This window comes from Hemicordylus capensis, chromosome 1, assembly GCF_027244095.1.
Source record: "Hemicordylus capensis ecotype Gifberg chromosome 1, rHemCap1.1.pri, whole genome shotgun sequence".
Lineage (NCBI taxonomy): Eukaryota > Metazoa > Chordata > Lepidosauria > Squamata > Cordylidae > Hemicordylus > Hemicordylus capensis.
In genome coordinates, this window is record NC_069657.1 from 123,150,705 (window position 1) to 123,178,111 (window position 27,407).

Sequence of the window (27,407 nt, forward strand, 5' to 3'; positions counted from 1 at the left end):
GCAATAAAAGTATTCCAGTTAATACTTTTTTCATATTGTTGAAGAATTTTAATTGTTCTAATTATCACAGCTCATTAACAAATTTTCTAGATGGAATTTTTGTCCATGATTTTCCCTTATCACTGTACATGTTTTTCAGATACTTCTTGTTTTGCTGAGTGTGTGTGTGTGTGTGTGTGTGTGTGTGTGTGTGTGTGTGTGTGTGTGTGAGAGAGAGAGAGAGAGAGAGAGAGAGAGAGAGAGAGAGAGAGAGAGAGTATGGTGAGGTGGTGGTTGAAACCAGAAACACCATAAGCAGCTTCAGACAACACAGAGAACTGGCAGTGCTGCCAAACTAATGGTTTCTGTAGAGCACACAGAAGCCCAACTTGCGGTGTCAACTATGCTGACATTGGGCTTTCAGTGTCAACTATTCTGACACTGGCTGTGTTGTCTGAACCCACCAATATTCCGCCCTACTTACAGTCCAGAAGCTGACATTTGCAGTAACCAACTTCAAATCTTGGTAACAGATGTTAATTTCTGGACCAAATGTAGGGTCCAAATTGGACCTACATTAGGGTCCAAATGTAGGGTCCAAATTCTGGACCAAATGTAGGGATATGCCGACATTGGTGGATTCAGATGACACATCAACATCAGCACAGCCAGTGGCACACCTAGGTAATTTTGGTGCCTGGACTGCACCTTCTGCAAGCCCCACCCCAGCCGCCTCGAGGCTCAGCACCGCTGCAAGTCCCTCCTGCCATGGCTGTGCGCTTTCCCCCACTGCCACAAGGCTGAACCACTGATTTTTTCAATAATTCTAGCTGCCGGGGGTGGGGGTGAACTGAGCGGGCCTCCCCCGCCCCATGGTAGTGGTGGTGGGTGGATCCGGAGCGGCTGCTGGGCCTGACCATCCAGCCCAGTGGCCCCTGAGAACTGCGAGGCTCTACAGTGCACCTGCACAGTTGGAATAGAGCATTGATTTTTTAAAAAATCAACGGTTTGGCCTCATGTCAAAGCAGCAGCGGGCACAGTGTGGTGGCAGGAGGCCCCCCAGGCCTTTGGAGGTCACAAGCCAATGCCCCAAGGTCCGGGGGTAAGAGTGGCTCTGAGCCACTGAGTCCCATCAGTGGAAGTCAGGCTCCCGCATGTGATCCTGGAACCCGCAGTTTGACAGCACGACTAGTTTTCCATGTCGCCCGCTCTTCCACTTATATAATTTTTTTCTGCCTAAAAACATGAAAATGGACTCCTAACATATTAAAATATTTAAAGTACTCCAATACTTAAAGTATTAAATCAAAGTTAATTAAAACTTTATTAAATTAAAATGTAACCAGTTTATCACTATTCACATACTATTTTCTCAAGTCTATAGCTGTAAATTGTTGAAATGATCAAATGAATTAAGTTTATGCTGGAATGTACAGGTTTTCCATTTGGGAATGTACAGGTTTTATTTATGAAAAATTTGTAACAACAAATCATTACATACAACAAACAATGAAAACGAGAGAGAGAAGTCAAGCAAGTTATAAAAATGAGACATTGACTCTAAAGCGTGTATGACACCTTCCTGCATTTTATCTAAAATTGCATTCGCAATTTTAAACTTTTTCCGGTCACAACTTTACTGGTACAATAGCTGCCCACTAGCATACATGGCTGAATTACAGGCTCTGGGCAATTTAGCGAACCTAGAGGTTATTCAAAATCAGTGCTTAAAATCATCTTTACATGTCTCTCAAAGAATCCAAACTACAATGCAGTGAACAGAAGTTGAGATTCCCCCTTTTAAGGCTCAGTAACACAACTTGCAGAACATTTCTAAAAACAGATTCACTAAAAATGCTTTATTAAATAACTGGCCAATAATAGCTGAGCAAAGCAATGAAAGTCTATTTCCATATTATGTTTGCTGATGGAGGTGCTGAGAACACTTGAGACAGTAAAGACAAAAATTTTTGAAAGAGAGGATATCTGATAAAGACCTTTGAGTGAATATGGATTCTGTCTACATTTCCCATTACTCCCAACAGTATTATGTGTATGATTGTTTTTTTAAGGTTAATCCTGGTCAGCATACCTTCAAGACCTGACATTCATCTTGTTGAGAAAAGCTTTTTCATGTATACAAAGGCAGTCAGTGCCACGCACCTACTTGGAGAAATATATGCTAAAATTCCAATAATCCAGTTGCTCTGTATCAAACAACCATCAGAGGTTGGCTGAGGACATCATTTGTTATTGTACTGTATTATATTCTGTCCACTCTTAGGGACAGAATATGAGTTGTCCACTCCTAAGGACAGACTATGAGCTGGATTTTTTCGGTAGCAGACTTAGGAAGATACCTGATTTTAAAAACATCTGTAATTTTTGTCTGACCAAGAAAAACATAGAAGCAAATTTGTCCAAATAATAGCAGCTCCCTATCCTAAAGACCATCTGATAGTTCATACACTAAAATTAACAGTTTTTTAATTTAACTATACATGTATTTATTTACATTTCCACACCACTCTTTGAACAACAAATTAAAGACAGCAGATAAAACAATTAGAATATTTTCATTAAAAATACACTAAAAACAGAAACAACTACAAACATCGGGGAAACAAAGGGGAGCTACTCCTTAACCAAAAGCCTGAGTAAAAAGCGCAGTCTTCAACCTCCTTCAAAGTACTGGGAGAAAGCGAGCCATGAGGATCTAAGAGTTAATTGCACAGTCTAGGGGCAACCACCAAGAAGGTCCACTCCCATATGCTCAACAAGCTTCAGCAGATATCAGCATGTGGACCAGACAGTGCCCTCTCAGCCAACCTAGTTAAGTGGATAGATTCAGCTGGCAGCAAACGATTCTTAAGATAACTGGGACCCAAATTGTTTATGGCTTTAAAGCTAACGGCCATCATCTGAATTGTAGATAGAAATACATTGGCAGTCAATGCAGTATCTTCAAAATAGGTGTAATATGAGCACTGCGGGCAGGTCCAAATATCACTCTGGTTGCTGCATTCTGCACCATCTGTAGTTTCCAAATAGTTTTCATGGTCAGCCCCACATAGAGTGCATTCCAATAAACCAAACTCGATATGACTAAGGCATGGGTGACAGACACCAGATCAGCCTTCTCAATGAAAGATTGCAGTGCTGTGTTAAAATCCTAAGAGTTCAGGTAGCTGTTTACACGTTGTAGTGTTCAGGTTCTCCTTATGTTGTTTGACTTTATGTCTATGTGCATTATCTTTTGTGATAGCCTTTTGAAAAAGAACATAAATTAACTGAATGGAACCTTCCTGAATTATTATTCTAATTTAGTTGGTTCAATTTAGAGCCACTTTACAAATTGTACACATAAACAAACAAACATAACATGTATACTGGGATTCAAGCAAGGAAAAGTAGACAGATTCATGAAGACTCCCTTCATTACATATTCATTATATACTAGAATGATAGGTTTTGTGGTAATATAAAACCACACATCATGTACTCTTAAATGACATGTGCTGTACACAAATACTTTTCAACATGTACATCTGTTCCATTGCATGTGCGTGCATATATGTGTATATGTATGTATATGTATGTATGTGTGTGTGGAATGCCATTGAGCATATAATATTCCATTGAGCGTGTGTATGTGTGTATGTATATATATATATATATATATATATATATATATATATATATGTATATGTATGTGTATATATATATATATATATATATATATATATATATATATAAAAATAAAACTTTTATACCGCCCTTCCAAAAGGCTCAAGGCGGTTTACATTAAAACACCATTAAAATCAGTTAATAATTAAAACAAAAATTATGAAGCATAAAACAATGATTAACAATTAAAAACATCATAAAACAACAATTAAATAATCAGAACAATTTAAAAACAAGTTTTTAAAAGATATAGAGAGAGAGAGAGAGAGAGAGAGAGAGCAGGAAATATAGCAGGATATATATATATAGCAGGAAATAAGAAATGGCTGCAGCTTCCCAACACACTTATATGTACATTCCTGTACAGATATGTACACTCTTAATCAATGAAGTGTGAAGAAGTCTATATAGTATTGTTTAAGCAAGAACAAAATTATATTGTATTAATGACCATTATTCTAGTTTGAATGTTCTCTGCAGACCACTATACTTTCTTATACTATGGCCACTTCATGGGAGGCTGATTGAAAAGTGGAATAAATCCTTCCTTCTGCTATACTCCAGTACAGTTGTGCTAGCACATACGGTGAAAGAAAAAGGGAAGCATTACTGGGTAGTAGGGTGAATTTGTGCATGCTCCATTTCATGAATGCATTCATCAGTCAAGGCTATTATTTAAACACAACTGAAGATGAATTTTAATTCAGCATTATTTGCCATTACTGTTTGTTCTACAAAATGACTTTATGATTTCTCTCTCTTTTTTGTTGTAGTAGTAATAATAGTAGTAGTAAGTTAAGTTGTGCAGAGCCATGTGGTTTTTCTTTGGTAGAAAAGGAGAACCACCATCAACCACTGGTGGTCCACACCCCACAGTCTGAGAATCACTAAGTGTAACTGATATTTGTGCCTACAAGGACACATGGAATTTCTTCGCTATTGTGAACAATATCTTAACCTCCATAATAAATGGCTACATTACAGATTTCCCATGTCCTACAAGTTTAATTGCAAATTAAAAATCACAGAAAACAAGTCAGTCTTTATCATGGTACCATTTTTGGAAGAGAATACCATTAATACCATTTTTGGAATAGAACACTATCAAATAAGTAACTCAGAGATGTAAACTGCAGGTCAAATTAAAAGCCTCTAAAGTAAAGTGTATTATGAGGTTAGCTTTTGGCAACATTGTGAGGCATGCATTTTCATTTTATAAACTTGTAGCGATTAAGGAGTGGCTGTGTCAAATAGCAGAACAAACAACAGACAATGGACAACTGTGGTTACCAAGGGCCACTGACCTCAGAGATGATGTTAGTGACAAACCATCATTCACTGGTACAGTATATGCTTAGCATGGCATTGTTGCCATCACCTACAAAGGAGTCAGCACTTGTAAAAATGCTGGAATGCATTCCATTTACCATGACAGTCATTTGAAAGATATTTCATATTTGCATCACAGAGAAAGCACAATCAACAATACATGGTTCATCACAAGTCATTAAAAAATCCCTGTAACAATCTCCCTATTTCTAATACTTGTATTTTCTAATACTTGTATTTTTCTAATATTTTATTTTAATATTATTTTATTAATATTAAAAAGTATTTTAAATATTTTTATATGGAGAATTGTCAAAGAATAGTACTTAGTGAATCAAACATGAAATTAAAGTGACTGCAACATATTATGTGCTTTATTTCAACTGAGGTTAAGAATGCTTAATTTCTGTATAGTATCCTTTGTGCTTTGCTTAAAGCTTTAGTAAAGTGCTGAGGGAATATGAATTCAATGTCAGTGGAGTTCAGCTGAAAAGCCAAGTTGCCTATTTGTAATATTAGCAATAGGACTGTACGTAACATGTAACATTTACCAACATTCCCACATCATGTGTGTAGAAATTTCAACTGTAATTTATTTATTGATTTAAATGTTCTTATAGACTGCCTCCTCCAAAGATTCTAGGTGGTGAACAACAAAACCAATAACAATCAATAATAATAATAATAATAATAATAATAATAATAATAATAGGCAAATGCATGGTGAAACAGGTGGGTCTTTAAAAGGGCCTTAAAAGCAGCAAGGGAGTGGGCTGAAAGAATCTGGGGGGGGGGGGAAGAGTGTTCCAAAGAAAAGGGGTGGACATAGAGAAGGCCCTCCTATGGGCCCAGACACCATGCACTACACCAGGGCCTGGTACACTAAGGAGAACCAACTGAGAAGACCTCACAGGTTGGTATACAACTGGCCGATAGAGGCGATCCCAGAGATATACAAGTGCTAAGCCATAATGCCAAGATATACAGGTGCTAAACTGTAATGCCAATCTAGTTTAAACAACTTTAGGCTCATGTGCTTGCTCTTGTCCTCATGGACTGCAGTTCTTAAATTCACTTCCAGATATTCTTGTCTAGAAAAACCAAAGTTCCCCTTTGCATTTAAACAGGCACACTAGGGTTTGCACCTGCCCTTCAAATCAGAATTAGAAAGCACAAGTTTGAAGTAGTTTCTTAGCAAAAGTGGCAGACATCTAGAGCAGGATCACTCATGCAGCACTAGTCCCAGCACTGCTCTGAGCTCTCCCCAATGCATGGGCACTCTTGTACAAAAGTACGAATATTTTTAGAACTCACCTGAGCTCTGGAAGTGCTGCATTAGAGAAGCACTGATGCACAAGCAGCATGTTTCCTCCAACAGACAATCAACATGTTTCCCCTGTAACAGAGCACTTCTGGAGTGCAGGCAAGCTCCCAACATATTTGTGTTGTTGTACAAGAGGGCAAGACCACGCTTGCTTGCTTGCTTGCTTGCTTGCTTGCTTTATTTATTTGATTTGTATATCGCCCTTCCAAAATGGCTCAGGGTGGTTTACAGCATGATAAAAACAATTAAAACAAATTAACAATTAAAATCAAACTATTAAACCAATTAAGCAGCTAAAAACCCTGGAAATCAGGGCAACAATTTAAAACAATGTGAAACAGTTAATCATTTAAAACCCTGGAAGACCAGGCCAAACAGATAGGTTTTAAGGGCTCTCCTGAAGGACAGCAATGATCTCAAATTACAAATTTCTGCTGGGAGTGCATTCCACAGCCCAGGAGCAGCTACAGAGAAGGCCCACCTCTGCGTCACCCCCAGACGAACCGGGGGCAACTGGAGATGGACCTCCTCAGATGATCTTAACATGCGTTGGGGATCATGTAAAAGAAGGCGCTCTCTTAGATAACTCGGACCTAAGCTGTTCAGGGCTTTAAAGTTAATAATCAGCACTTTGTATTTTGCCCGGAAACATATCGGCAGCCAGTGTAACTGTTTCAAAACAGGCATGATATGGTCTCTCCGGGTTGCCCCAGAGACCAATCTGGCTGCCGCATTCTGAACTAACTGAAGTTTCCGGACTATGTACAAGGGCAGCCCCACGTAGAGCGCATTGCAATAGTCAAGCCGGGAGGTTACCAGCTGATGCACCACTGTTTTGAGGTCATCCTCTTCGAAGAATGAGCGCAGCCATCAAATCAGCCGAAGCTGATAGAAAGCACTCCTGGCCATGGCCTCCACCTGAGATACCAGTGTGAGGCCTGGGTCCAGGAGTATTCCCAAGCTGCACACCTGCTCCTTTTGGGGGAGTATAACCTCATCCAGCACAGGAAGATCTAACTCACCCCTCAGATTCTGAGCCCCCACAATGAGCACCTCCGTCTTGCTTGGATTCAGCTTCAATTTGTTCTCCCTCATCCAACCCATTACTGCCTGTAGGCAGGCATTTAGGGAATGAGTGCCATTTCCTGAAGATGAAAAGGAGAAATAGATTTGGGTGTCATCAGCATACTGATAACACCCAGCACCAAAACTCCTGATGACCTCACCCAGCGGTTTCATGTAGATATTAAAAAGCACTGGTGACTTAGCATTGGTGATTTAGAGAGAGCACGGAGCAATGCCAGGAGCACCACATGTACTCTCCTTAGAAGCATCCATGTTGGGCTTCTCAGGATGTCAGTCAGTGTATTTTAAGAGCATTTTTTGTGGTTCCTTTTAAAAATCTCCTAAAAATAAAAATGTATGAATATGAATATGATGAATATTTATATACCACTTTTCAAAAAAAGTTCCCAAAGCGGTTTACATAGATATAAATAAATTAAATGGCTCACTCTCCCCGAAGGGCTCACAATCTAAAATAGAAATATAGGATAGATACCAGCAACAGCCACTAGAAATATGCTGTGCTGGGGATGGATAGGGGATGTAGATGAGGAACAATAATATGTTGTAAAACACAGTAGGACATCTTCCCTAAATAGCATCTCTGCAGTGAAGATCAAGATCTAGACAAGTCTCTGAAGAAACATGCTTCATTATTAAAAGTAATTGGCTGATATAAATATAAAGCTGCAGTTCCTCTATAGAGCCTCTTCACTGGGCCTCTTAATACAGCACAATTCCTTGTAACACACCACAGTTGTGTGGCTTTGGTAAAATATTTAAAAATATAATTTTGTACAGAGTAAACCAGTCAAGCAACAGATAACAAGGTCTTCCATGAGCTTTGAAGTTCTGATCAAAAGCAGATGCTACTTTTTAAAGCAATTATTCCTTTGTATATATGTATAAATTGTTAGGATCCTTGATTTGGGCCAAATACTTTTTATACAAAAGCATGGGAGTTGACATTAATCAGACTGATAAATCTTATCTATTTGGTTGGACATAAGACCTTCCTCAACTTTGAATTCCATGTCTGTTAATAGCATAGTGCTATTAATTTTGTCTGTTAATAGCAAAGTGCAATTTTATAAGTTGCTGAGTAGATGGTATATTTCACCTTAAGACTCAAACATATGACAAGATTTGTGTTGGATACAACACAAGATTTGTGTTGGATCTTGGGTAGCTTTTCCTCCTACCTCGTCTCCACACAATCACTTCTACCCAGGTTTTCCTCCTAACTTGCTTCCACACAACCAAAAATTGGAAGCACACACCCCTCCCCAAACCAGGTAGAACACAGTTTTTGATTGTGTGAATGACCTTTATGCCTTCTTAACAAGATGCATGAACTCTTGAGACATAGGTCAACCGAGATGAAAGCAATTTATCTCTATGCATATAGGGCACATCAAGAAAGAAGTTTTTATCCTACTGTTTCCTTTCATTTAAGATAGATAGATAGATAGATAGATAGATAGATAGATAGATAGATAGATAGATAGATAGATAATGCCAGTTTCTTTATTTTTCCAGTGATGAGGGTATGTTATTCAAATACATTCGATACATCATCAAAACAACCTTATCACATTTTGCTCAGAGGAAACTGTCGTTTTGACACTGGAGAATCCAATAATGTGGACTAGGACAACCTTCATTTCAAATAAGGACTGTCCCCTTAAAAATGTCAGGCACCAAGTGGGATTTCTTTCTGATCTTTATTTGCCCGTCAAATCAGCGATAGAAGGCATGCAGTCAACAGGAGAACTGCACAAGCTGAAAGGTATTCAAGGGATTAAGCAAGCAAATGGGAAGACTATTAGTTTATCTAATAATAGCTGGAGTATATTATGAAATTCTGTTAGCAGCAAATGCATTTTTTCCTGCAGGAGAACTCAACAGGAATATTATCTGAGACATCTAGAAATGAAGATGGTATCAACATTTAAAAGTAAGCATTTAAGGGCATTTCATAGTTGCTTCACCAGGGCAGTCGTTTTCCAGATGGTCACAAAGCAACTGAAAACTCTCTTTGCCTACCAACAAAACTAGATTTGGCCTGACTGAAAATTGCAGATGCAAATTGGACAGGTGGGAAACAGGGATGCAAGGAAGGACTTTCCTTGACATTTTCCTTGGGAATCTGACCCATCTATGGGATTAGCAACTTGAAAGGCAAATCTCTGCAGCAATAATTTGTTATGTGTCCATTAGAGGGTTATATGCTTCAGCAAATGTCTGATGGAGCCCCATATGTTTGATGTATAAACCCTGGAGTAATTTTCCATTTTCTCTCTCTCAACATCCTCGTACATTTTACCTTAAGGGGAAAAAATGTACCCGTGGAGGGGGAAAGGGGGAGGGGCATTGATTTATAGGAAACAACACCTTTAAATCTAAATCTGTGTACTGAAAATATCTATGAAAGGTCCCATCTCTGTTTTGCTAACTGTTTCCTTCAGCACCTATTCCTAGTTCAGTCATCCAATGGAATCTGGGTTTAAGAACTGGGGACAGGCTGCAGGATCATGCCCAACCTCTTCTGCTCTTCTCATAGTGTGCCAATTCACTTCACCTTCCCTTAAATAGTTCCATTGTTACATGTGACCATCCCCAAACCAATTACAATGAAATCAGATACACTCAGAGCCGGGTCTCATGATCTGTGAGACCCGGTTTTGCAGGGTGAGTGGGGAGAGCGGGCTATTCAAGAGCAGAGAGGGAGCCCTGGGCGGCCAGATCAGCCGCCCACATGATTGCTGGCTCCGTGACGGAGCCAGCAGGGGTTGCGGGGAGTGGGGGCCGATTGGCCCCCGCAAGCTCCAGCATGCCCTGTGCGAGCATGCAGGGCATGCTGGCAAGAACCCCGGAGCCGGCTTTTCGCCTCCCCTCCGGGGGTCTCCTCGTGAGTAGGTGCAGCACACAGCCGTGCTGTGGCTACTCACGATTATTAAAACCAGGTTTGCGGAGCGCTCGCTCCACAAACCTGGTTTTAGGGCAGGGGTTCTTGAGCGAGAGCGGAGCCCAGTGGTTCTTACATTACGATCTGCACAATCGGGCTAGGCTCTCCTAGCCCAATTTTTGCAGATCGTGAGAATAGCCCCTCAGAGAACCCTAATAAAGCCAATGAGTTTAGAAACATACCTGGTTTCACTTTAACCCTGGCTGCAATGATTACATGGAATGCTGGAACTGGGTAGAAAGAGCAAGAAGGACTGATGCATCAGACTGGTGCTCAGACTGACCACAATACTATATGTGGTTTCTGGTATGTCTGAACCAAGTGACATCACTTTGCTTTTCATTGTTTGAGATTCAAAACAAAAAAAACAATTTCATGCATCCTAGATTTAATCTGTGGACCCTGAAAACCAGTTCTGGAGCTGGGCCCTCCTGAACCTGAGTTCAGTTAAGCTCTGGTGAAGTATAAACTGCTCAAACATCTACTTGCCTTTATGAAGGGAATTATCAGGCCCAGCTTGTTTTCTTACTGCCTTAAAAGCAAACAAGATCACATAAGCTGCACATACCTTTTCTCAGTTCTCCTGGTCCACATGGAGTTCCTTAAAATATAGACCTATACACACTTGATCAAACCTTGGTTTGGTATCCCAGCTTGTTCATAAACTGTATTAGAACAAACTGGAATTTGATATATTTGGATGCAATGCCAAATTATATGTCCTATACATCACAAGTGGAAGCTGCACATTTCCTCTCTTTGAGCATTAAGGGGAGGAAGAAGTGTACAGCCCTAAGGTTCATTTAAGTAACACTAAACCATCATTTAATAATGTTTTGGTATTCAATTTGAACCTGCCCAGTGCTCTCTACTGTCAGATAGGACTGTGACTACAACATTAATCTGTGAAAATTTAATCCAAAGAGTGGCTAGCAAGGGTTTACTGGCAATATTCTATTTTGGCACTCTGTTAAGAACAGAAAGCAGGGGAAACTAATCATTAAAAAATAAAAATGACATGAGGAAGATATATTCAAATATTAATTTATATTTTAAGGTTTGATCATTAACTGAAGGCTGTTAATGCTTTCCTGTTCAGTACCTAACAAGAACACTTTGCAAACAGAAGACAACTGCTATTCTATATTTTCCATAGGCTTTGCCCCCCTCACCCTTAGCAATGACTTCCAATCCGGCTGGAAACAGTCAGCTATGACTACAATATCGTCCCTGGGCCTATCCCCACCTCTCTTAATTAACATGGGCTATGATCCGGACAAGGCACTTATCAAACAGCATATTACAGACATAGAGCAACAATCTGATATAGGCAAGGCCCCAAACTTCTTCATCAGTAAAGAACTTAGGTATACTACCTCTCCAACGGCATACCTAACGCAATTGGAAGTCCCAAAGCACAGGAGGGCCTTCACGCTGGCGCATTGCCATGCTCTTCCTTCAGCTGTGCTTGAAGGACGATATAGGAAGATTCCACTCTTGGAATGTCAATGCCCCTGTGAGTCAAGGCAAGTAGGAACAAAAGGGCACATCGTCCTTCAGTGTTTGTATTACAGGGACATTCGTGCCACCTTCATTCTACTGTTGTTATATCATTATCCTGATAATACGGACCAATTTTACACCTCTTTACTGTTTTCTGATAGCAACCCCGCCACCACTTAGAGTGTTAACAGGTTCTACGCAACAGCGATTAAAATCTGGCAGATTATGCCCTCCCGTTTTTGTCCAACACCCATCATTTTGGACTAACTCGAGAACACCTTTGCCTGCTGCCTCTCAGAGCACTTCATGGCAGCCCAGCATTCCTACAGTTCTATAGTCCCACAGCTTCTTGGTCTTTTACTTTGCCCTAAATTGATAAACTCTTACTATGACTATAGTTGCCTTTGTCCACATTTTGCATATAACTTTTTAATGCATTTTTTATTCTCTCTTTTATGCCTTTTTAAAAATGTTTTTGATGATAAATATATGTACCTATCTTATGATTTTATATGCCTCCATATTTTTCATACAACTTTTTAATGCATTCTTGTGTCTCTCTATAATGCCTTTAAAAAAATGATGTTTTAATGATGCCTTTACAAATATTTGTACTGTTAACTGCAATTCTTAGATCTCGGTCATTAAGGATCATTTAATTTGCAGTTTTGTTCTGTCTTAGACATACTGTAGTTTTGTCTTAAATTTTACTTCTACTTCTGACTCTCATAGGTTTTTTTACCATAATTTTTTCATTGTGCACCCCTAGGCTTTTAATATCTAACTAGCTGATCTAGCTCAGAGAATCTGCACCCCTAGTTCTCCCTGCCTTTCCTCCCCATCTTCACCCCCCCCCTTCAGCCTGAGTCCATTCACCCCTTCCCAGTATTTCCTCGCCAGCTGGCCTGGCCGGCATTTTTCCTCATCATCCGCTGGCGGCGCTTTCCCTCACTGGCTGGTGCTTTCAAATTCTCCCTGCTGCCATTTCCTCCCCAGCCCACCCTTGCCATCATTGTTGGTGGTGCTGCCATTTTCTCCTGCCTGTGCCTTCTCCTGCCTGCCCCCACCTTCTCTGGCTACCTGCCAACCTGCCTTCTCTTCGTGCCTGCCGGTGCTGTCATTTGCCTACACCGCTGTTGCCATTTTATTTTCCCTGCTCATCCCCTTTGCTATCTGGCAGCTCTCTGAACTCTTGCAAGAGCTCCCATGCATGGGATTAGCCACAGGTATGCCTTAGTGAATTATATATAAAGAAGATTTTACTTTTAATTGTAATCACCCCTAATACTTTATGCTGGTCTATGACAATAATAACGATTGATGGATGCTTTTCTATATGAGTTTAAAGAAAGCATTTGCATGAATGGTCAGCAAAGCAGAAAACAAATAGTAGTAACATAAACGAAGTTGCTTGAACTCTTCATTTCCATGTGGTTGAGGCTTCTCAGTTATAAAGGGTTATGTATCAGTACTTGCATTTAATGGGCCACATGCATATGAACACCCCTGGAAAGTTGGATATCCAGATTTGTTTTTATTCCAAGATCTGGTAGCAAGCTGGAACAGAATCAGAATCTGTTTGTTGTTGTAACCACAGGTTGTAACACAGGATAACATGAAACATATCATCACCCACAAAAAGCCTATTAGACATGGTCATACCCAACAAAATATTAAAAATATAAAATACCTTAGAAAATTATGTATAATGCTGCATAATGCTGCAAACTACAATTACAACATAATATATCTCTAGTAAGCACTAAAGAACTAATCGTAAGATTACAACCCAGCCATATATTGGGAGGTTTTAGAGATACTGATCTCTTTCTATGTTTAAATGCCAACACAGCAAAGGTAGCTAGCTTGATAGCTAATATACGGTATCACATCTGCCAGAAAATAACTTACACATTCCACTTCAACACCTGAAAAGTTGATGATAATCTGGCCCACTGTTTTCTCCCTTATTACAACATAAAGGGCACAGTCTAAGGTATAGAGTTTAAGATCCTCCACCTAAGATCCTCCAGAGACGTTCAACCAGAACCTGACAAAATCTGCCCTCTGGATACTCAGAAGACTGTCTGAGATCTAGGACAATGTGTTTGTATTTTTATATTTACATATTATATTTTTGTAAACATTGTGACAAGGTCAGCCATTTTTATCCCAATCTGATTAACCGGGGGGGGGGGCTTTGAAGTGGGAGGGTTTCTGTTTCTAAAACAAAACAAAACAATATCGACTTTACTTGTGGCATGACCATGTCCAAATCCTTAACTCAATCAATCAATCAATACAATAAATAAATAAAACCTTGTTTAAAAAACTAAAAATGTGAAAAAAAGAAAAAAAAATCAAATCTTTATTTCAAGCATTCCAGTAACGTTTTTGTGTATATACTTTCATATGTATCTACTTCCGTAAGTGTATCTACTTATGGTTTCATTGTACCATAAGCACTGGATCTGTATGAGATGGCAAGGCCAAAGATAAAAGAGGGTGGGGTTGTGTGTGTGTGTGTGTGTGTGTGTGTTCTGGTTCTTTTAAAAACCTATGTAGTTGCTATTAATTATTATTATTATTCCTGTTTGATGTATGTGTGAAAACAATGTTGTCCAACAATAAACACTTAGCTCTCCATTGCTTCTCCTGCTCTTGCTCCCATTTCTCAGCTCCAACTCTTCACCCCTGATCTTGTTTCCAGTCTTTTTGCTCATTCCTTTAACTAGGACTCCAGCTTGAGCCTCAGTCTCCATCCTGATCCCTGCCTCTGGACTTCCCATGACACCCTCCTTTTTCCTGGTAATAAGAGATGAGGACAGTAACTTAAGACCCACTTATAGCAATGGAATATAGCTGCAATATATAGAACATGTCAGAACATCAGCAGATACTATAGTTATTGTAATAACTCCACTATTTATTGCTTACAACTCACTGAAAAGACCCAGGGCAGAAAAACAATTAGAATGGTGGAATAGCAACTACAGTTTATCTAAGGACCTCCATGCTTGGCCCCTGGATCATACAGGCTCAACACAGACCTCTGCCACAAAGTGAAACTGTGTACGCCAGTTCCTCACATGGCCTTTCTCAGCCTGAAGCCTTCTGGGCTTGCCTCTTAAAGAAATAGTACACAATACAACTATCTTGAAATTGGGTCCATTCAGCAAGGCCACTGAGCTCCTTTTCCAGAAAGAACTCTTCCACACTTCCAGGCAAGCCACCTCCAAAACTCAGAAGAACTTCAGAAGCAAGCTTTAAGGCAAGAAACTAATGGGAACATTGGAGCTGTACACATGGGCACGTATTTGCATACAAAAGGGGCTCTTCCTATTGTTGCTTTATGGAAAAAGAACTCTAGTAGGTGGAATCTACTATTATCAAACCATGGAATTAGATTACAATCCAAAATACATTGGGCTGTATCCAAACATATCACTGTGCTCATTGAAGCATCTTCTGTAAATGTAAGAAGAATTATATTCACAGAAGGAGCCTTTCTATTCACTGAAGGACCCATTCTGTGAGTACAACGCTCCTTCCATTCAAGGAAGAAGCTTTCAAAAACACAGCAGCAAGCTTGGATACAACTGTTTTGTATCAGCACTCTGCCATGTCATGAAACGACTAAGAGTACTGCACAGAAACATAACTGGTCTTTGAATGAAGATAAAATAATAGGGAGGACTTGCTATGACCAGTTTTCAAATTTAAAAAATGGTTTATGAAGAAATGTCGCTTTATGGTGGACTTGGACAGTCAGCACAAATCCCAATAAGACAGCAGCAGCAAAATCTAACACCTACTAAAATTACAGTAAACTGGATTCTCGGTAAGAAGCTACACTGTTTTTTCTCCTTGGTCACTTGCCCAGCTTTATTAATAAACAAGGCCAAGCAGAATTGTATTACTTGCAAGGTGTACTGGCTGCATCCCTTATCAATTGGCAATTCCTGCTTATTCATATACAGTACAGTGACTATCCAGTGCATGATATGGAGCAAAAAGATTATCTGAAGAGAGAGAAAAACTCACAGTGTTCAGGTTAAAACAAGTAAGAATTTGCTCCACTTCCAGAAGATAACCTGATGTAATTTTAGAGTTTGGTAATAATGGAATCAACACCGCTCTAACCACTAAACATTCATCACTGTGCCTTTTAATATAAAAATACTCAGAGAAACAACAAGAGGTTATGAGTCACATCACTGGAGCATATCCACTGATGTCCCTTCTGTACAGCACTTAGTACACAGTTAACTCTACATTCATATTGTCCCCTGCTGCTTGAGCAAAGAGGCACCTTTTAAAAGTGATGATTCTCTTTATTTAGCAGGGGTAGAGCAACTGGCCCTATCCATCCCCAGTGCAGAATTCTTCCAGTGGCTGTTGCTGGTGTCTAACATGTTTCTCTTTTAGATTTGAGTCCTTTGGGGACAGGGAGCAATTTTATGGATAGATGGATGGACTGACTGATTGATAGCTATGTAAACCGCTTTGAGAACTTTTGTTGAAAAGTGGTATATAAACATATGTCATATTTGTAAATATTTGTCATATATTAGGTAACAGAAATAGTGAGCTATCCAGTAACCAACACATTATATATGTACTAATCCAATATTAAAAGAAAAAAAGACTGTACTCACATAAAGCAACAGAGTAAAACTAAGGCTTTGCAACTTAAGTGTAACATGAGCAATGTTGCTCAAACAATGTTTGAGTGTTGTTCAGTGTTTCTCAAGCCTGCTGCAATGTAAATATCCATAAGTGTCCCATTGTAAATACTGGAATAAAACTGGAAACAGGCCTGCTGAACTTCGGCCCTCCTGTAGATGTTGGCCTACAACTCCCATAATCTCTGGCTATTGGCCACTGTGGCTGGGGATTATGGGAGTTGTAGTCCCAAAACATCTGGGGGCTCTATGTTGAGCAGGCCTGCACTAGAACCTATACAAACAAACAAACAAACAAACACTTTATTGGATAACTTTACATGGCCTTCTCTTTATGCCTTGTAGCACCTGTAAAGGAATGCTGCGGGAAAGCAAAATAAGCCTTCTGTTTCTGTGTGCTGGTGAACCATTTGTAAATGTAACATAAAAACAGGACATTTATGAGACATAAAGGTATCTCATAAAACTGTTATGAATTAGGAGATCCTTGGCCAAATCCCAGAAGAGAGAATCTTTATAAACATGCAGGAATGTTATAACCTGTATATGATGACAGTGATACAGTATATTAGAAGATTCATATTTCAGGGCAGCAAAAGTCCTTTCTGCTGAATTTTCCCTAGCCTCAGAAATTAAAAGAAAAGCCTATAGTATCTTTTCCTGCCTCTGCAAAGACATTTTACACACATGGCTTAATTATACCGAACAAAGATACAAAACCCATTCCCCCCCCCCCCAAGCTGTCAAAGTACAAAAGAAATGCAAAAAGTCCTTGCACAGATGTAGTAAAGTACTAGATTTTATCTTCTGGCAGGTGCTCAATATGCAGCCCACATAATCACATGTTAATGACTGGAGTGTGTTAATCAGCATGCATACCTGATTCCTTCTCATCGAAAGGAGAAAGGAACCAAACAATTTGGAGCATGTAAATGCTGCTACTTTCAAAGAACACATTGTAAGCATACTGCAATGGGAAGGAAAAAGAGATTTAAAACTGTGTTATCCACAGAGGTCCAAACAGCTGAAAAGGGTACAACGTCCTTTGGCTAAGCTGAAGTTCCCTGTCTGGTGGTTAATTTCTAAAGAGGTGCAGTGTTCAAGCCCGTCTAAAAGTGACATGCTCTAACTGGACACTTTTGCTCTAATAACCTTATTTCTTATGGTTCTCATGTACATCGCTGGGCTGGGACACCAATTACATGTGGTCGCCTCAGGTGGCAGGCTGGAGGAGGCATTTGGTGGCAGGGGGCACCCTACATCCACCTCTACCACCTGCCTCATTGTTTGCCTCACCACACCCCACTGCCCCAACCTGCTCTAGTGGTGATAGTGCTGACACCACCACCAATCAGCCTCTTCCTCCTGATGGTCTCAGCCCAATCTCTGTTTTTTTGAAAAGGCAGCAGCCAGAAATGTGGAATTCTTCCAATATTGCCTACTCTGATGCCAGGTTTCCTGGCTAGTAGGTAGAAAGGCTGTGAAGAATGTCTGCTAAAAATCCTTTTCTTTAACTGCAAATGGCAGGGATTGGGACCTTTTTGCAAGTAAGCATGTACTCTGCCATTGAGATATAGCCTCCTTTTTGGTTGTGTTTATTTGACTGTGGCATCTGCCAGATCACCTGGCCTGACGTATCCACAGAAAGAAAAGAGAGGTGGTGGTCACTGGCACTCTTTGGATCAGACCTTTGGTCCAAGGTCCGGTCCTCCATGGGTGGAGGGAGCGCCAAACGTCACCTCAGGGGCCTAGATGTGCCTCCGTGACTGTGGCAGCACACCCCGCACTGTACCACTGCAACTGGCAGAGGGGTCTCCAAGTGCCCATTGTGCCATCACAGTGCTACATCACACAGCCAGCAGGTGCCAAGACCTGTGGAGGGGCCTCCAAGCACCTGTCGTGGCAGCAGCACCGCACATCTGGCAGGCGGCCATGTGCTTGGGCGCCAGGCAGCCATGTGCTCACCCGGCAAGGCAAACCCTCTGTGGAGCCCCGCCAGCCCTCATCTCTCTTCTGCATGGTGGGGGAGCCAGGCAGCCTGGTTGGGGCAGGCTCCCACCTGCCCACCTCCCAACACGGCTGCTCCCAGCCCAACTTGTGCAGAGTCACTGCGTGAGGGAGAGGTGATCTTTGATTCAGTTAGCACATGTACACAGAGGCGGCAGCAGCGGTGAGAGGGAGTAGTGGAGGCTCAAGACACTGGCAAAAACTAGTGCCAGAGAGTGGAGAGGAATGCTGCCGGTTGCAGCATGGACAGCAGAAGAAAAGTTGCCCTGGCCCCTGTGAATGGAGAACGCTGACTGCTAAGAGACGGGCTGGAGGAGAGCAGATCCGCTGCCACGTCTTCCCTCCCCACTTTCTGAAGTGGCCCTGGTTTTCAGTATTATTATTTTTTACATTTCCATCCCAAGGGGAATCCTGTATAGAGTGTGGGGGAGGAGTCAAGAGGGAAGGGGGAGGAGTCATTGCTGAATAAACCTTTAGTTACGTCTACTTAGAATTCCATTGTATGTATGAGAGAAGCAGCTATAAAACAGTCTGTTTCCCACTGACACCACACTTCCCGCCCACCCTGCCCACCCTAATAGTTTCTTCATTCCATGTATTTCTTCATGCTATGCTTAAGTTCTGCCCGCCTCGCCCTGCCCCCACCCCCCACCCCCACACACCTTTGCTGGGGCTAGTTCCTTCCTGCTCTTGGGCTCTAAAAATATCCCCCCCCCAAAAAAAACACCAAGTTCCCTGAGCATATTCTGGTGTGAAAAGTAATGCATTCAGCTGTTTTGACTCTTGATGGTATGTGCAGGTCGGTGGGAAGTATCTTATTCCAAATGTTTTTCTAAAAACAAATATTTTGTTCAGTCACATTTATTGCAACGCAGCAAGAGAAAAGCAAAGCAGCTCCAACTTCTTGCCTGCTTTTCTGAACGGTGGGTCCTCTTTCCCACCTAGCCTCCAAGTAACAAAAATCACAAGGTCTTCCCTCCCCCACCCCCGCGTCCCCAAAATGCCTTGTTTTTATTACATCTTTAACATTTTTGCAAATTCAGTTGCCTAAATATTGAATCCTTTAGAGACAGAGTGGGGAGTGGCTAAAGAAATATGTGGGATGGGAATATGTTAAGTTGTGTGTTGAAATGTTTCTGCTAATGCATATTTGAATAAATATACCTGTTTTCTATTCTCACCTCCATGTGAGTTCAGTTGCTGTTTGTGCCCTCAAGAACCCACGTGTTAAAAATATAGCATGTGTCATGGGGTGTGTGTGTGTAGGATGATGCTTAACATGGAGGGGCGGGTACCTCCAAAGGCCTTTAGGTGATAATGCTTAATTTGCGGGGAGGGGCTCCAGTGGTGGGGCTCCAAAGACCTTTAGGTCCAGGCTCCAAAATTACCTAGGTGCACCATTGGTGGTGGTTAGTGAATGGTAAAAGGGAAATACTACATTCAATTAAAAATGGTACTACCTAGTACCAAACATACTTTCTCCTCATGGTGAAGGTAAGTGTGGGAACTGGGCTGTAATTTGCATCTGAACACAAATCGTTGAGCAGATCTATAGTCCTTTAAGGCAGAATGTCTCTACACGGTAAGCAGAAATTAAACTTTGTCAGTTGCACTGGCTCCCAGTTCATTTCTATTTCCAGGCCCAATTGAAAGTGCTGGTTTTAACCTTTAAAGTCCTAAATAGCTCGGGACCAGGTTACCTTAGAGACCACCTTACCCCATATGTCCCGACTTGGATTTTAAGATCTTCTTCAAAGGCCCTACGCCTGAGTGCCCCTGCCAAACAAGGTGAGGTGGGTGGCTACTTGGGAGAGGCCTTTTTCGGTGGTTGCACCCTGTTAATGGAATAGCCTACCAAGTTAGGTTTGCCTGGCTTTATCACTTTGTTCTTTTAGACACCAGGTAAAGACCTTTTTGTTCACCCAGGCATTTTAGATTCTGATTTTTAAATTTGATTTTTAAAACTGACTTTACTTTTTTAAAAAAAAAATGTATTGTATTGTGTGTGCGTGCACGTGTGTGAGTGTGTGTTTAAGACTGTGTGTGTAAGATAGTAAGACTTAATTCTAAACTTTTAACTTTTTAATTTGAACCTTTTAAATTTGGTTTTAATCTGGATCCTGTTTAGGTAATTTCTATTACTTCATTCGTTTATATTGTTTTTATATTTTATCCTTTTTAATTTTTTGAGCAACAGTACACTGGAGGGGCAGGATGTCAATATTTTAAATAAAGATTTGTAATACTTTAACATGCATGTTTAGTGATAGAAGATATATTGCATAATTGTTGAGCTTTTAGCTATTTATAGCTTCTTATTTATAAGAGGACAAGACCGAAAGATATTAGATTAAGTCAGTTGATCTGCCATTCTGTACAAATTTCCTCTTCAGATCAGTGAGTACAAACAGAGGAAAACATCTCAATTTAGAGTCTCAAAATGACAGATGCAACAGGCAATAACAATGTAAGCATTGTTATCTGACATACAACTCAAAGCATACATCATTTGACATACCACACAAAGAAGAAAATTCCACTCATATCAGATGCACAGACCGATGTTAGATAGCAGGAGACAATGAGTAAGGAGCCAATAAGCACCCACAGTATGTACTGAAGTAAAAATCCCTTAACATGCTTATTTTCACCTCACACTTCCAAATCTCCTGAACAAGTTCATTGTCACTTGCAGGGACTATGGCACACATCCTATCATGTAATAGAGCTTTAAGAAATGCTTTCATCTCCCTGATCCTTTTATCATAACTTATGTAGCCCTTTCAGTGAACAAAGTACTTTACAATCACTTACCGGCATTTATTCTTGCAATAGCAAGATATTGCTATTGGGTAGCAGATTAAGCTGAGACCACGCAGTCAGCTTCACAGCTGAGCAGAGACTTCACTCTTTCTGACATTTCTGGCAATTGTGCCAAAATTGATGCAGTTCAGCTGCCTGTAAACCAGCCAGCACATCCTTTTTATGTGTGTGAACATAGTGTGCAGTGAAGGGGGAGGGAGTAATCTGGGGCCATCAGGCATCCCACAATGCACTGTGTGAGCAGTGTAGTATATTGGGGAAACTCTGCACTGCCTGGCCACTCCTTCGCTTTGGTTCTATAATAAAGCCCAGGAGCAGCTGCTGGCAACACAGCAAACCAGACAATGAGGTGTAAGGCATGCTTGTCATCCTACTTCACTTTAAACCTGGGTAGCCAATCAGGGCTACCCAGGGGAGGAGTGGCAAGATCAGAAGCAATCCCAGGGCTGCAGACAACCAGGCTTACCTCGGCTAGCCCTGTCCAACTCAGGCAGGGCTGCTAATGAAAATGCGCTCATTTACTCTTAAAATATATAGAAACACTAAAAAGTGAATTCTTAAATTAAGCAAAGTCTTAATACGTTAATCATTGTATTAATTAACATGGATAATCAATGTATATTAAATTTAATATTGAACATATTTTTTTTTTAGTTACTTTCTTAGATAGCAAACCTAAGCAACAGGGTGGACCTAGTCCTTGAAAACAGAGAAACACCAGGGCATTCACATGACCGGGCAGGTGGCGGGGAGGCTGCTCAAACTCACCTCCCTCCCAGATGAGCACAAAATGCTGCTGAAAGCGCAAACTGCACTCCCAGATGATCCATGCTGTATCATGCAGCGCAGAACTCTGGGGGCAGGGATGACGCGTCCCAACCTCCAGATATCCCACAATGGACTGCACCATGAGTGTAGTACATTGATGGGATCCTGCATCAAATGGACACTCTAGGTGCTGTTTCTGTGACTCCTTGGGCTACGTGCAGCTCGAGGAGACTCCTTGGGCTACGTCCAGCAGTCGGGTTAAGGGAGAGCTTGCTCCCTTGACTTCAGCTAAGAGCTGGGCTTGGGAGCAGGGTTAGGCTGGGTGGAGCATCAGGATCTATGTGGATCCTGGCACTCCACACAAGCAGCCTCACTATCTAGTTGAAGGAGACCAATCTAGACATTCATGATATCTTCAGATGGTCTCTATCAACCGAATATTTGCCTTCTTTCTTATTTGCTCATAGATATCCACTTTAATCATCTTTCCTACCTAGCTCCTCCTCTACTTTCATTTCTTCTCTTCCATGTTTCCATTTATTTCATTTTCCCTCCTCCTTGAACTTCAGAGACAAAGGAAGAATAGGATCAACCACCACTAAACATTATGGAGATAGCATCAATATACATTGAGAGGCTTTTAAATATTCTATCTGCTGCTAACATCTGGTGGGTTTTTATCTACCAACTTTTTAATTTGTAGCTTTTAGATGCGGCTTTAACTAATTAAGAGATACGGTCTCTTAATTTTTATTAATTTTATATTGTTTTATATTCTAAGTGTTTACTAATTTTGTGAGCCACCCCAAACAGTAGTGCACTAGAGGATGTAAAAAAATTAAGTAATACATAAATAAGGAGTGCAAATAAACAAATATTAAATAAATAGCCATCCCCTCTCTAAAAAAATGCTGAGCATCCTCACAAAGCTACCATTCCCAGAATTCTGGGTGGAAAACCATGACAGTTAAACTTGGTACAATTGTAGTATAGATCAGCCTTTTGCGTTTTTGCAGAGCACCTAAAAATACACCAGAAACATCATCATTAACCTCAGACTAAGCCTGCACAAGTTGTGGCCCACTAAATGAAATGCACCAGCCATGCATTGTGGCCTGCCAACATTCTGACAGCTCCCATTTTTGACTGCCCCCCACAAGGCAACAACAACACAGGGAGTTTGGTGAACCCCTGGTGAGATGCCATATACACCTGGTGGTCTGATTTCAGCTTGGAAGGCCACATTCAGACCTGCTTTAGAAAATGTCCCTAAGCAAGCAATATATTTTAGCATTCACAGCAACAGGGCTACACCCTCTTTAGGCCAAATGAATGATACAGGAAGCACATGAGCAGGAACAATCCTCCCTGGATTCACAGCATGATAATTTACTACAGATACAGATAGGAGTAGCTGCTTACATTAGACAAACATAATCCACTGTACATGGCAGTAATGAAGACTTGGATGCAAATTTCACTGAAATCATTGAGGGACAACTTCTCTCAATGACTTGTAAATACAATGAAGTGTATTTGGATCTGGGTTGCAGTGTTCTTCTTTGCACTTCCCGCTTCTTTAAATGAGTACATTGCTGTATCAAAGCATCCATCATTACATGAACAGCCATAATCTTAGTATGCAATATTCTCTTTAACAACTAAATTCTATTGCTGTTTTCCTCTACCAGTTCACTTCCCTACATTAAATGCTCCTGGTCCTTTAACTCAGCTTCCAAGCTGCTATGATTTGCCAGTCTTAAACCTTTCACATCTGCATGGAGTGGAAGAAGAAACATGTTTTCAACAAATAAATTAAGGACTGGTTCACACAATCATTTCAATCTATGTTTAAAGTCAGTAACAGACATTATTTTATTTATTTTTAAATGTATATCCCACTCTTCCTCCAAGGAGCTCAGAGTGATGTACATGGTTATGTTTATTCTCACAATAACCCTGTGAGGTATGTTAAGCTGAAAGATAAGTGACTGGCTCAGAGTCACAAAGTGAGTTTCATGGCTGAACAGGGATTTGAACCTGGGTCTCCCTGACCCTAGTCCAACACTCTAACCACCACACCATGCTGGAATTTAAGATGGGAATCTCACATTCATCTTTGGACACAAACCAACAGTGATAATCTTAGTATGGATTTACATAATTATGCTCATGGCAGTTATAGACTTTAAATCTAGATTAAAACGATTGTGTGAATCAGGCTTCTATTTGACAGTTATATTTTTTAAATGTGGTTTTTCTTGAAAGACCCTTATTTTGATCCCCACCTTTTACAGAGGAATGAAGAGCAACACCAAGATTTTACAGTGGAAAAAATATAAAACAATGTCGGGGAGGGGGAAGGTCCTCTGCCCCTGTGCAGATACTGACATTGTCAAAAGCAAGCCAAAAGATAGAAATGTACTGTCAGTATCTCTGGCAGGCGGGGGCTTCCTCCTCACAACACCACATTGTTTTACATTTTCTGTACTGTAAAATCCAAGGGAATGGTGATGAGATACTTGAAGTGGAAGCCACTCCAGGTCTGACATGGCAGTTGTTGCACACTGCTGAATCTGTCAAATGAAGAGCCAGCACAAAAGGAATTTCCAAATGCAGCTGCTATTTCCCATTTGTTAAATCCTTTTATTACACCCTATAAGTACACAGCTGGGAAATACTATAGAGTGGGAGTTAAAACAAAATATTTTGGCTTCCAGACATTCAGAACACACAAAGGACTCAGTGAAAAGCAATTCCTGATATCAAAAGGGAGTGAAAGTTTGAAAACATTTCTAGTCAATGTGTAGGGTTTGGTTGTTTTCTTTTTTAAAAAAAGATAATATGACATTCAATGTAGTATATGTTACTGTCTTGTTATAACTCAGGAAGTGCCACATACAAAGAATACTGGAAATGACTTCAGTAATTTTCTCAGACCAATTTCCATATTCCACTTTCTTTTTTTAATCTCGCACAGCTGCATAAGGTGGACACTCAAACTTCCATCCATACATTATGAATTGGCCCCAGTTTGTTCAAGTAACTATTCATACTCTCATTAGCAGTGTAACATCTCAGGGCAAGCTTGCTCAGGGAAACGCAGTGGCAATTTCCTAGTAGTACCACTGCTTGGCTGCAGTTTTTCTGGATGCATCTTCCATGACTGAGGCTATAGTCCTAACATACACTTACCAGGAGGAAAGCCTCATTGAACACAGCAACAAACATTAGGGATGTGCAGAACGGTTTTGATCAAGAACTGGGCCCCCATGAACTGGGTCAATTCAAGCCGTTTGATTGTGAACCACTTTCAAGTTTCAACCAGTTCAAGCTGGTTCATCAATCTGACCAGCCCAGCCAGTTGGTTAGACCGAATTGGTTCATGTACCCATGGTTTGGTCCAAATTCGTATCAAACTATGGCAACCAGTCTATCCACACCCCTAACAGACATGCATAGGATTGTGCTGTAAGATTATGAACCTGCCTCTTCACCCATCTGAGGTCCTTCCCTATCTCCCTCTGCGGTTGGTGGAGAGCAGCCATGTTATACAGAGCTTTTGGTAGGTGCTCCTGAACTATGCAACTTATTCCTTTGAGAGATCTGACAACCTCCTTACTTAGCTTTTAGCATCAGATAAAAATTCTGCTGCTCTCAAGGGCTTTAAAGAGCAATTGACTAGGGAAATTTCCTGTGGACTCTGGTGTTTTTACTTTCTTCTGTGTTTTACCATAAATTGTCAATTATGATATGTTTTTAACTATACCTGAATGTTGTTTCATACAATATAGGATTTGGCTGTCTTGGACTCCCTAAGGACAAAATGTCAGGACAGAAACATTTGGCAAAAGCCTGACTAACCTTATCAAGAGGGATTTAAACTAAATTCTGTGGGGGACAGAGATAAAAGACCAAAGGCAAGTATTAAATATAGAGAACTGGTTGCCACAGGAGAAACCGGGGAAGTTGTAGGATGCTTAGCAATTCTCACAGTAATATACCAGCAGAGACATTAAAGCATAATATCTGTGCTTTGCAATGTCTATACACTAATGCACACAATATAGGAAATAAAAAAGATAAACCTGAGCACCTAGTACAGAAAGGTACTGTAAATATAACAATACCTTCATAGAAATCCAAGAGTGTGAACATGGTAGCTTTCTGAAGAATGTCTGTGTAAAAATAAATGGAGAAGGAAACAACAACTTAGACTCCAGCATTGTAACTGGAGTCTACTACAGACTGCCATATCAAGGCAAGGATGTGAATGATGCTTTCCAGAAAAAAAATACAGGTACTTCGAGGAAGCAAACATTTTTAGTAATGGGGAACTTCAACTACCCAATGCTGTTAAGCACTGAAATAAACACATTCCTGACATCCCTTGCAGTCAACTTCTTCAGAAGGTAGAGGAAGAAACAAGGAAACCTTGACCTGATCCTAACCAATCAGGAAGAGTTGTTCAATGACACTGAAGCATTGGGAGCTTTCCGGGAATTTGGCAACGTAATGCTGGAGTGCTGAATCTTTGGTGAAGTTAAAGATGATCTGGAAATTTGATTTCAATACACTCAGAGAAACATTAGGTGCAGAGAGTTCTTTAAGATGGAGTTACTAAAGGCACGTTCACAAACAATTCCAATGAAAAGGAGGGAGGCATCTAAGAACGCGAATGTGTGGGTGCACAAAAAGCTCAGAGATGAGCTGAAAATTTAAAAGGACACACAAAAGAAAGGGAAAGAAAGATATGTGATCAGGGATTAATGTAGACATGTAGACCAGATGTGTAGGTGTCAGGAAAGCAAAAGCTCAGAAACAGCTGTGGTTGTTGAGGAATGCGAAGAACAACACAAGGGATTTTTCAGATATGTTCAAAGCAAAAACAAGGAGGAAGAAATGGCCAGCCTATTACTGATTAAAGATCGGGAAATATTTACAGGTAATAATGAGAAGGTGAAAATGCTCAGCTCTTACTTTGCTTTTATCTGCTTTCAAAAGGAGAACTGTGTGCATTGCAACCTCACAAAAGCAAGGTAAATGGTGAGGGGTCATGATTGCAATTCATGATTCATAGGGAGTTCATAGCTTCCAGCTCTCAGGGTAAATGTTGAGCAAAGCTACTTTAAATAATACTCGCGGCATGAGGGAAGCAGCCCCCCCTGCTCTCGGGTTTTCTTTGGTGCAGGTTCACATTGCATGCCTCCGTGTTTTCCTTCTAGCCAATGAGGAGAGAGAAAGAACTCCTTGGGTAGGAACACAATGT

At 40.6% G+C, this 27,407-nt stretch overlaps 1 protein-coding gene across 20 annotated transcripts in view; it reads right to left on the bottom strand.

Annotated features, from left to right (window-relative positions):
• SOX6 (SRY-box transcription factor 6) overlaps positions 1-27,407 on the bottom strand; it is a 676,724-nt gene that overhangs the window by 391,812 nt on the left and 257,505 nt on the right. The window contains exons 1-2 of one of the 20 annotated variants that reach the window (XM_053252048.1): positions 11,745-11,999; positions 4,971-5,044 (exon numbers count right to left, since the gene is read on the bottom strand). The exons of the other annotated variants lie outside the window; for them this stretch is intronic. The gene's annotated coding sequence lies outside the window, so the exon portion shown is untranslated. Of the gene's footprint in view, positions 1-4,970; positions 5,045-11,744; positions 12,000-27,407 lie in introns of those variants that run through there. 20 annotated transcript variants of the gene reach the window in all.